The 12,689-nt window shown below is 35.1% G+C and overlaps 1 long non-coding RNA gene across 1 annotated transcript; it reads right to left on the minus strand.

The window, feature by feature from the left end:
• Positions 1-4,357: 4,357 nt before the first annotated feature.
• On the minus strand, positions 4,358-10,764 carry LOC136065630 (uncharacterized). The gene is made up of 3 exons (XR_010627252.1): positions 10,593-10,764; positions 10,387-10,491; positions 4,358-4,707 (listed from the first exon to the last, which is right to left on the minus strand). It is a non-coding gene; the product is annotated as an uncharacterized LOC136065630 (long non-coding RNA).
• Positions 10,765-12,689: the final 1,925 nt, after the last annotated feature.

Genomic DNA, 12,689 nt, shown 5'->3' on the forward strand with positions numbered 1-12,689 from the left:
TAAAATGCCCAATGTTGGAGATGTTGTATATAGCCCAGTTTTGGGGGTGTTGTAAAAAGCCAAAGCTTTGTATTGCTTTCTTTGTAATGAAAAGAGAAGGGTCCATCCTGCAATTTCAAGCATGATATGAAAGTTTCGGTTACTTGCCAAGCTTGTGCATTAACTCTGCATCGTGCATTAACTCTGCATCACTATAGCAACTTAACATGATAAAAACCTGAAGGCTCTGCAATCAAGCATGCAACTCAACCAATGATCCAAACAACATTTTGAACTCTTAAAATCATCTCTCAACCAAAAAAAAATTAAGCACATAGATCTCAAAAACACACACACACACACTAAACAAGTCTAACTAATTTTATATTTCAAAAATAAGTCAAGACAATTTAGTGAGCATACATTAACACATGTAAACCTTGTGATGACCAAATCACATTGTACCTGCACATGTATCAAGAGTAGCAAAGAATATTGCGTGTTGTGTGTGAAAAACATTGCAAGATTGCATAAGTGTATACTTGTTATGACAATTTGAGATATAAGAAAATCACTTTAACAACTCACACACAATCATAACTGTTTGATGGGGACTATCACCATCAAAGTACATCCTATAACTCCCACATCTCCTAAAATACACGCTTGTAATCATATTTAAAGCATTTTGATCTTTTTGCTTTTGATTTTTCTTTGCAAATATATATATTTTTCTTTTTGAGCAAATCATGCATGGGCATATAAGAGATATAAAAGAAATACCCAATGATGTTAAGCATTTCACATTCTAATTTTGCTATGCCAAAGCACACAAATGTCATTAATGATTGGTGGGCAACAATGGTGAGATGGTTATTTATGCATTTCTCTTAGGATTTTCTAGTCCTTCCCGTCAAAAAGAGTGATACGAGTGTTAAGTACAAGATATTACTTAACTTTACTCATCACAAACACGAGCCATAAACCTCACTTGCTTAGTTGTGTATAGAGATGCTCATCTAAGTTACAAAAAGATACAAAATTTAGAAAATTTTGTTTCAATGGCCATTCAAGGTACACAAGTACCAATGTACACAAAACACACATTGTTTTTGTATTTTTCTGATTTTTTTTTTCAATTTTTTTTTATATCAAAAACAAAATAAACAAAACTGAAAACAAACAAAAACATGTTAAATAATGCAATGCATAAAAACTAGACTAACTCAGAACTTGAAAGCTAAACACACAAGTAATGCAAACAAAAACAAGAAGAGAGAGAGAAAGGGAAAGAGAGAGAGTGATAGAATCACTTCGAGCCTTTTTCCTTCCATACCTTGGAAGAACCTTTCCGTCTAACAAACCCTTAATCCGGGGGTAAGGGGGAAGAATTGAAACCGTTCAAGCTCGAAAGGAACATGAGGGAATGTGATGCACGAAATTTCCAGTTGAAAAACACCACTTTCCTAGTTATATTAGGACTTTGTTTTATTTTTAATATTTTTCCTTAATTAGTCAGATTTGGATGTTATTATTTAGAATATTTTTAGGAGATTTTGTAGGCTTGGGAAAGGGGGAATTAACGTATAAAAGGGGAGGAGAAATCAGAATTACAGAGACACACACACGCCTCTCTCTCTCCTCTTCTCTAATTTTCTCCTTTGAGTTTTTTGTCATGGCTCTGTGTGGCTAAAACTTTTATACTTGGTTGAAGGAAACTGAAGCCTCGGAATCAATAAAACTGTGAGATCTAATTTTTTTTTATTGTTCAATTTATGCTTTGAATATCGGATGTTCTTCTATGCCTATTTTCATGATTGTCTCGTTTAATTACTAAGAGGCCTACTAGTTTATTATTCGCTGCAATCTACTGCTAGGTTAGATATCAAATCAGTAATTGTTTGATTTCTCTAACTTGTGAAGCAACCAAGATTTAATAATTTGTTGCGTCAGAAATTATTAGATCTTAGGAATAATGCTCGACTAAATTAAATACAACCGCTTGTGTTTGTGTTGTTTAGCTTCATCAATCTCTCTAGTTCTTAAGGCTGCTACTAAATTAAACCTTTAACACTTGTCTTAGGTTGTTTAGTAGTTAGGGTTTATTAGATCGCTTGTTTTCTAATTAACTATGACTAAGGAGAGATAGGAAAATAGTTCCAATAGTGAATATTCAAAGTGTGAATTGATATATACTTGCATCGATGATCAGTTGTAAAATTTCGATGGTGGATGTTGACTTTGACCAAGGTTTGTTTTCTTGATTGATTTTGATACTTTAATTTGAATTGTTCCTTAGTTGTTTTGCTTATAATTGTTTTCATTATACTCAAACCCCCCCTCCTTGTTCACGTAACATAAAATTAGGCTAGATACTCTCTGTGGGAACGATCCTTACTCACACTACTACATATATTTTTAGGAGTATAGGTTTTATTTTTGGTTGCCTGCGACAGCATACCACTTTCCTTCAAGTTGTTTTTTTGCATGTTTGCTGGTTTGTGTTTCTCTTGTTGTTGCATGTGCATATTTGGAGCTAGGATGCTTAAAGCGAGGAAGCGACTTCCTAGGCGCGAGCCAAAAAGGGCAAGGACGTAAGCAAGAATACGCAAGCCCAAAAGGGGCAATGTTCAATGGATTAGGAGGCCTAGCCTCTCCAAGTGGTCTTCTCTTTCTCTCTTTTAGCTTTCTTTAGAACCATGTACTACGGTTTCCTTTCCTTGTATCTTGCTTGGGCCGCTTTCCTAGGGTATGGCAATGTCTATTTTACATTTTTTGTATCTACGCCTCAAAATGTTGACGCGCACCGCGTACACAAGCGTGAAACCTTGTCGGTGCAGCATATCGTACCAAACTCAAAACTTTGCCAAATTTTTGTTGTGAAAATGGGGGACCTTCGTTGTCGTATTCTCACAGTAAAAGCTTGGTGAGAATAGTATTTTGTGTGCTATGATGCACCAGAGGCGAAGCGTTGCTAGATTTTGGTCATGAAAATATGGTGAAATGCTGCCGGATTTTCGTCATGGAAATTTGGCAATGATTCTAAAACTAGTAAAGCATTGATCAAGACCACACCCTTTCCGAATCCAAACCTCAAAACCCAATTCTGTTAAAGCCTTGAAAGCTAATGCCAATAGCCCATTTTTAATGCCAATGTCCAAAAATTAAAATTTTGCCAAAATAAAGGACTGTCTACGGACAGGTGTTATGGGGTGCCTAATACCTTCCCCACACGTAACCAGACTTTTGAATTCAAGAATCATGATTTTTTACCCATCCATATTAGATTAGGAAAACAACCTTCCTCTTAGCCTAAAATTGGTAATAAAATCAAATAGAGTTAGTTGACCAATCACACCTTAGAAAAAGCCCAATGATTGGTGGCAACTTCACTTATCATTGACCCGATTCTATCACTCACACTAGAGGTCTCGACCTTCTTCACAACAACTGAGCTCCTGGACCGCAATTTTTAGCACGTACTCTAGTGTCATCGTGATGGGTGGTCGAATTGCCGCTAGGCATTTACAGAATAGCGACTCCACTGGGGATACTTAGAGAGTTTAGCCTTTAGAACTTTTGATAAAATCTTAATATTTGGTCATTGGCTTTCAAAAACGTTGAAATTGGCATTAGCCTTCGGGGCTTTCCTTTTTGAAAAATGCTTTTACTATATCCTTAGTAAACTATTTTCAAAAATCAGAAATATTTTTCAAATGGTTTTCCAAAAACCGGCTTTGAGGTATTTTCATATGCGTGAAGCTTTTCTGCTTTCCTAGAGTATGCTTTACAACTTTCCTTCACAGGTGCAAACCTAGGGTAGTAGATCTAGTTTTTGCTACACCTTTATTTGTTCATATATTTGTTGTGCTTGGAAAGTCTTTCCCTTTTTATTTCAAAATGCATGACATCACCCTTCATATTTGGTCAAACTCGAACTCAGCATTGAAGGCGATTACTGGATGCATATACCTTAGATAGTTACTGGGTGCTGACTTGTAGGCATTTTTAGGTCCATGGGTGGACAGGAGTAGCTGAAAATGCCCCCTTGATCTGCTTTATCCCACAACTTCTATAAAGGAAAGGATTAGATGATCGAGGCCCCCCCTAAGATTAATACCAACTTACCAGTTAAGCCGTGTCTCATATAGTTGGCCTAGAGTAAGTCAAAATCCCGTGAGGACTAGGAAGAGCCAAAGACGAGTGAACATCCAAGCCTAGGGTAGGATGTCCTTGCTAGGACTATTTTCAAAATGAGTCAAGGGGAAAGTGTCCAGTTTCCATTTGCAGGTCTACCCTTTTTGCTTGTGTTGAAAATTTGTGCTTTACTCTAGGTTCTATCCATCCTGCTTACACAACATTCATAATCAACCCCTAGGGAAATGCAACTCCATTACTTGCACATTAGGTCATACCTAAACCCTAAGGGTTTCTAACCCTACAAGGGCATGCATTCACTAATGGCCCCGTCATGTAAATGTGTACAGATAAAATTTGTGGCAAGTAGCTAGGACTTTGCATCAAGGAGGACATTGCCAAGAATTCAAGATCTTCTCCATGAAGGCGAGGCCTGTCTAGAATGAAGCCTCTACAATTTGTAAATTTGAACTTCTTTGTATTGTAAAATGCCCAATGTTGGAGATGTTGTATATAGCCCAGTTTTGGGGGTGTTGTAAAAAGCCAAAGCTTTGTATTGCTTTCTTTGTAATGAAAAGAGAAGGGTCCATCCTGCAATTTCAAGCATGATATGAAAGTTTCGGTTACTTGCCAAGCTTGTGCATTAACTCTGCATCGTGCATTAACTCTGCATCACTATAGCAACTTAACATGATAAAAACCTGAAGGCTCTGCAATCAAGCATGCAACTCAACCAATGATCCAAACAACATTTTGAACTCTTAAAATCATCTCTCAACCAAAAAAAAATTAAGCACATAGATCTCAAAAACACACACACACACACTAAACAAGTCTAACTAATTTTATATTTCAAAAATAAGTCAAGACAATTTAGTGAGCATACATTAACACATGTAAACCTTGTGATGACCAAATCACATTGTACCTGCACATGTATCAAGAGTAGCAAAGAATATTGCGTGTTGTGTGTGAAAAACATTGCAAGATTGCATAAGTGTATACTTGTTATGACAATTTGAGATATAAGAAAATCACTTTAACAACTCACACACAATCATAACTGTTTGATGGGGACTATCACCATCAAGGTACATCCTATAACTCCCACATCTCCTAAAATACACGCTTGCAATCATATTTAAAGCATTTTGATCTTTTTGCTTTTGATTTTTCTTTGCAAATATATATATTTTTCTTTTTGAGCAAATCATGCATGGGCATATAAGAGATATAAAAGAAATACCCAATGATGTTAAGCATTTCACATTCTAATTTTGCTATGCCAAAGCACACAAATGTCATTAATGATTGGTGGGCAACAATGGTGAGATGGTTATTTATGCATTTCTCTTAGGATTTTCTAGTCCTTCCCGTCAAAAAGAGTGATACGAGTGTTAAGTACAAGATATTACTTAACTTTACTCATCACAAACACGAGCCATAAACCTCACTTGCTTAGTTGTGTATAGAGATGCTCATCTAAGTTACAAAAAGATACAAAATTTAGAAAATTTTGTTTCAATGGCCATTCAAGGTACACAAGTACCAATGTACACAAAACACACATTGTTTTTGTATTTTTCTGATTTTTTTTTTCAATTTTTTTTTATATCAAAAACAAAATAAACAAAACTGAAAACAAACAAAAACATGTTAAATAATGCAATGCATAAAAACTAGACTAACTCAGAACTTGAAAGCTAAACACACAAGTAATGCAAACAAAAACAAGAAGAGAGAGAGAAAGGGAAAGAGAGAGAGTGATAGAATCACTTCGAGCCTTTTTCCTTCCATACCTTGGAAGAACCTTTCCGTCTAACAAACCCTTAATCCGGGGGTAAGGGGGAAGAATTGAAACCGTTCAAGCTCGAAAGGAACATGAGGGTTTTGCGAAGATCTGCAAGAGGAGAAAATGAGGATGGAAACTGATTCTGGTTTCTCGATGCGATCATGCCATTGCTCTGTTAAGTGGCTAGCCACTTATAGCAATTAGGTCGAGTATGACTGGCTGTTCCACAATGATGACAGAGATGCTACTTCTTCTATTTAGGCTTTTGAAAGTTAGCCTTCTTGACTCTAGGGTTTTTAACTTCTTTCTTATCTTGCTTAGGGGGTGCTACTAAGATAGATTTACTCTTATCTTTGTTCTCACTAGCTAAATCAGTTTTGACATTAGTGTTCTGAATTTCAACATTATTAGCAAGAGGAACAAAAACAATAGAACTAGTAAAAGCAACAGTAGGAGAAGAGAAATCATACCTTAAACCAGTTTGATCTAAAGTAGATTTCTAAATACTGAGTATTTCATCGAGCTTTGCGCTTGAAGTTCTTTCCAGTTGAGCTCTAACTTGGAACATTTCTACCTCAAGCTTCTTGATCTTTTCAACCAAGAAGTTATTCTCAAACCTCAGTGCTCTAATAGTCTGATTGGATTCATTAAACTTTGTGGAAAATTCTTCACGCTTAAGCTCCACATCACTGAGCTTCTTAGTGGTCAACCTATACAACTTCTCATGCTTTTCTGAGACCTTGTATAACTTTGCATAGGCTATGTGGATGTCATCTTGTTCATCCATCTTCTCAAACTTAGACTCCACTAATTCCTCTTCTTCGTCCACATCTTCAATAATCCCCTCAGTAGGATTGACAATGTCAATGAAGGCTTTCAAGATTCCGTCATCCTCATTGTCGAAATCATCTTCAGGCTCAGTGTCTCTTAATGTAGCAATAAGTGCCTTACTCTTCTTAATGGTCTTGAGATATGTGGGGCACTCTTGTTTCATGTGACCAAAACCTTGACACCCAAAGCACTTTGGTCATGAAGGAACAGTGTACTGACCGCCATCCCTAGCATCCTTCTTCCTTTTATCTTGGCTCTTGAACTGAGAAGAACTGGATTGCCTACGGTCCTTTTCGAAGCCCTTCCCATTGGCATTCTTCATGAACTTCTTGAATTGCCTCATAATGTAGGACTTCATCTTAGAATCCTCATCATCTGAAGACTCATCTATATCACTGCTCTTGGCCTTCAATGCCATGCTCTTGCCCTTACCCAACTTGCCTATTCTTGTTAAACCTAACTCATAGGTCTGCAAATTACCAACCAGCTTTATCAAAGGAATCTTATCAATGTCGTTTAATTCCTCGATCACGGTGATCTTGGCATGGAATCTCTCGGGTAGAGATTTGAGCACCTTTCTCACAATCTTATGTTCAAGAATGGTTTCTCCAAGATTAAAGGCTAAGTTCACTACGTCCCTGAGCTTGGCATAAAACTCATCGAACGACTCATCCTCCTCCACCTTAATCTCTTCGAAGCTAGTAGTGAGCCTTCAAAACTTCGAGTCCTTGATAGCCTTTGTTCTCTCATAGATTGTCTGGAGGATGGTCCATGCTTCCTTCGTAGTTTCAATGGAGGATGTCTTCTTGATCTCTTCATTGGTGACTACATTGAATAAGGCATTCAATGCTCTGCTATTGAAATTTTGTTGCCTTGATTTTAGCATCATCCCAATCGGTTGGCGTTTCCTTTGGTTTGGTCCAGCCAATCTCTACAGCTTGCCACACCTTCTCATCCAAATATTGCAAGAAAGCTCTCATGTGTACTTTCTAGTATGCATAGCTAATACCATCAAATAAATAAGGTATAATGAGAGACTGTCCTCTATCCATGACAAACAGGGGTCAATGGATCACGTAGCAAAGATTAAAACCTAATCCGAGTGTGCCTGCTTTGATACCACTTAATAGGCCAAAAACATATTGACCCTTTGTGATGAATTAATTGATTAATTAGCCAAGTTTATTAATTAATCAAATTAATATGCAAATGCATGGTAGCATAAACAAATCACCAATTAAACTAAGTATATAGCGGAAAATAAATTGACACAGTGATTTGTCTACGAATAGGGAAAACCTACACGGCAAAAATCTACTGAGTGATTTTAAGATCACCACTCCCGAGAATCCGCTATTATCACAAGAAGCGGTTACAAGTAAAGGAATCCCAATACCTTATACCAACCTACAGTTGAACCCTTACCCCAATACCCAATTGGACTTATTCTGTAGTGACAATCTCTCCTTATAATGCATGACTCCCAGTACGTGACTAACCAATTACGCGGATCCTAGTACGCGACTTTAATCACCAATTAGAGAAAGTTGTTGGCTGCAAAGTTCTTAAGTTCATCATACGATGAAGATCCAGAAGATACTTGATCACAAAATCCTATGGTGTACAAACACAGCAACTTTTTCACAAGAAAGATGAATTAGGGTAAACTCTATCTCCAGTCACAATTTGCTTGAACAAACTTTGCTCAACACTTGTGCAACTTATGTCCAATTTGACGGCCCTTAAAATAAGCCTTTTATATGTCTAGGATTGTAAGAAAAGAAAGCTCAAACACATAATCAAGGATTGGAGTTAAAACAGAACTGAAATTTTGTTTTTCATAAACTTCAACAGATACCCTATCTGTCGAGCTGCTATCGAGCTGCGAGGCTGGAATAGCTCTTCAAGCTCGATAGATGGCTAGCTGTCGAGCTAGCTATCGAGCTTTAATGACATGCACTTTTTAGACTTGAATCTTGGACAGACTTGTATGGCTTCAACAGTTGATCTTGAAACAAATTTTCTTGAAGTATTAAACACATTGTAGATCTACTTAAATACAAGTAAAGTGCGTATTGTCAAAGGATTAGCTAATTACATAAAATAGTTACATATATTTCTAACAAGTGAATCACATATGTCCTAACATTTTCTTTTCATTATTTTGTTGGAAGATCATCTTTGTGTTCTTCGTGTTCTTATAGTTCATATTCTTCATGTTTTTAGTAAATTAATTCCTATTTTCTTGTCTTTTCTTTTCTTTGTCTTTCCAATACTTTCTTTATAACCAAACAAATCAAAATTCAAAACTTAGATCAAACAATAATCAACATACACCAACCAAAATCCAGAAATCAACATACACCCCCAAAATTGAAAACACAAAAATCAACATACACCAACAATCAAACCTAGAAACAGATTTGCATATTCAGAAATTTTAACCCAACATACACACACTAAAATCAAAAGACCTGCATCCTCCTTGTTCATAAAATCAACACCAATCTCCAAGTTGGAAATCCACCAATCCATCAAAACACAAAATCAGATCCAACTTGGAAACCCACCGATCTCCACCATCCTCCAAATCCGACCATTCTCTCAAACCCAGCCTCTGGAATCATAACCCACAAATTCGCCATAGATCAATGTACCAATCCGCCACAAACCCACAAACCCAGATCAACAAATCTCACAAACCCACAAACCCATAAATCCGTCACAGATTAGTGCACCAATCCGCCACAAACCCAGATCAGCAAAACTCACAAACCCACAACCCACAAACCTAGATCTACACCACTGAGCTGAGAGATAAAGAGATGAAAGAGAGAAACTTGCCTATCTGGGAGAGAGATACAACAATTCGTGAGAGTGGGTCGGTCACGGGTGGCTAAAGAGAGACTTGAGTGAATCGTGAGAGTGGGTTGGTCAGAGGTGGTGAGGCAATGAACCACCGTTGGTTTTAGTGGCAGCAGCAGTGGAGATGAGCAGAGAGGCTAGCCATGGAGTTAGAAAGAGCTGTGAGAGTTTTGGAAGAGAGAAAGGAAGGTTTGAGAATATTAAGGGAGTCCGAATTGAGTTTTGTGTTTGGTTTCAAAGCATAAGAAAATCTTATTGAATTGCTTTGTGTAACTGTTGAATGTCTGTGTGTTTTGTTTTCTAAATTTTTATGGGCATGTCTTTTTATTTTGTAAATTTGAGTGATTTTATGGATTTGGTTGATAAGAAAATGCAAGAAAAGAAAATTAAATTTTTAATTTTTAATTTTCTGGGCAAGCTTAATTGGGGAAGAAAATGAAGAACACATAGTTCTAAGTTCTTCATGTTCTTTCAAAAAAAAGAAAAAATAATAATTTAACTAATTTATTTTCTTTTTTTAAAAATAATTATCTTAGAAATTTTTTTATTATTTTTATCTGATGTACCTTTTTAAAAAAATTAAATTTCTGACGTGGCATTTTTAAAAATACAAATAAATTTATTATTATTATTTTAATGATCAGGTAAGTTTTTAGTGTGCCATCAATGCACTCTGTCTACTATGTAGATATTTTCTGTTAGTGAATGATGGTAGAGACTAAAATAGAACATATTTTTTAAAATAAAGACTAAAAACGATAAAAATAATGAATGGTACTCACGCCCGATACTGCAAGTTTTCTTTAGTCTCGAATGGGTTCTGAATTTGTGCATCCTATATCTAATTCTGCTGTGAACGTAGCACTTTCAGAAAACCAAAAGCAATCCTGATCAAGAAAAAATAGAAATTATCAAAGAGGGGATACACATTACATGTAAATATTAGTGTAAAATTTAAATATTACTTAAATTTATTGAAAATACATACCTCCTGTCCTGAGCAATACCCCTCTTCACGCTTCAAAGTTTTCCACAATTGTCAAAATCGAAAATGAATTTAATATGGAAGTTGGATAATAAGCATTGTGTTTTTGGTTAACCGCTTTGTTGTGGTTGATTTGTCAGATTGTCTTTTACGTGGATAAAGCAATTTTTTTTTTTTTTGAAACACGTGGTTGGAGCAAATTGTTATGAAATAACCAAACGTTTTATTTTGAAAACTGAAAAAAGTTTTTTTTTTTTGGGGGGGGGGGGGGGGGGGGGGGTGTCTTGAAACTCATAATTAAAAATAGCATAAGTCTGAATCAATTTTAAATAGAAGAGAATAAATAGAGGAAAAACAGGGATGATAAAGGCCGCTGCAAATCTGATTTTTTTTTTCTTTGAATTGTTCCTGCATGTATGTAAGTAATTTTATTTTATTTATAAGTGAAAATGGTGTTTTGGTCTTTAAACACCATGCCACCTAAGAAAAAATCATGTGCAAATTATGTGTTCTTAATTTCTGTCTAACTTAACGATAAAACTAACGCTAGGTGTAAAGTGTAACAAGGGTCACAGTTTAATGTGCAAAGCGTGCATATGAATGGTTTAGGGTGCAAAGTGTCTGATGTATAGTTTAAAGTGATAAAATGTTTTTTTTTTTTTTATTTAATGTATGGCGAATGCCTCAATATATAAAAATTAATTGAGCAACCCCATATAGATTAGATTAGATCACTGAGTAGCAATAAATAATCCATATATATATATTATATTTCAAATGTTAGGAATGCTATAAATATATGGATAATAATTGTTGTAGATTTAGTTAGTTAGTTATAATTCCAAGCATGTTAATCACATTTAACATATATTGGAATTATTAATACACATGAGGAATAAAAATATCATTAGGATAAGGTCATGTGGGCCAATAGAATAGTTTTATGGTTCTATAAATACCTACTTGTAATCACATTTTCATCATGAAAGAATAAACCAATTGCTTAGTGCATTAATGCATCTATTTCTCTCTCTTAATTGCTGTCTTCCTTAATCTCTCTTTCAATATTTCTCTATGAAGGGTGACTATCTCGAATTAAGTCAATTCACTTACAATTCCCATCCATCTTCATTAGGAACCACTGGGTTCCTAACATCAAACAACTCACATGAAACAATAAAGCTAAAAAAAGTTAAAAAGTTGTGGCTAATTAAGTTTACATTTAATGTACTTGAAACAATGTAAGATCCAACAAAATTCTAATTCCCCACAAAATCAATAGATTTCTCTATTTGTTTGACATATATAGACATGCTATATAGGGGTGGTAAAATCAACCCAAACCCATTTGTCTACTCAAACTCACCTACTTAAATAAGACTCAAACCCATCCAATTATTAATTGGGTTAAATGGGTATTAACCCAATTAACATGAATGCTTATTAAGTTTTAAGTAGGTACCTAATTAGACCCAACTATGATCCAATTATTATTTCTACAAATCACCAAACTCTAAAATATCCCTAAACTACTAAAAATTACCAAAGTACCCTCTAAACCTAGAAAAAGACTGAAATACCCTTAAACCTAAAAATGACCAAAATACCCTTTAAACCTTAAAAACAACTAAAATACCTCCTAAACCTAAAAATGACCAAAATACCTCCAAAATCTAAAAAATAACTAAAATACTCTCAAAACCTAGAAATTGACCAAAATACCCCTAAACCTAAAAAATGATTGAAATACCTCCGAAACCTAAAAAATGACCAAATACCTTGAAATCTAAAAGTTACCAAAATACCCTATAAACCTAAAAAATAACCGAAATACCTAAAAAAAAATATTGAAGAGAAGCTTCTATATATATATATATATATATAATATAAAGAGATTATTAAAAAAAAAAAAAAATACTATGATAGATAATAGAAGTTTTTCTTTTGTGGAGAAAGATGGATAATAGAAGTTGATGGAACATTGAACATAAAAATCCTTTAAAAAAGAATAAAAATAAAATAAAAGTCTCATATTGTTTGGGTTAACAACAAACAACAACAACAACAACAATATGCTGAATCGTATGATGGGAGTAGGAC

Source organism: Quercus suber, unplaced genomic scaffold (genome assembly GCF_002906115.3).
Source record: "Quercus suber isolate HL8 unplaced genomic scaffold, Cork oak 2.0 scaffold_1058, whole genome shotgun sequence".
Taxonomy (NCBI): Eukaryota; Viridiplantae; Streptophyta; class Magnoliopsida; order Fagales; family Fagaceae; genus Quercus; species Quercus suber.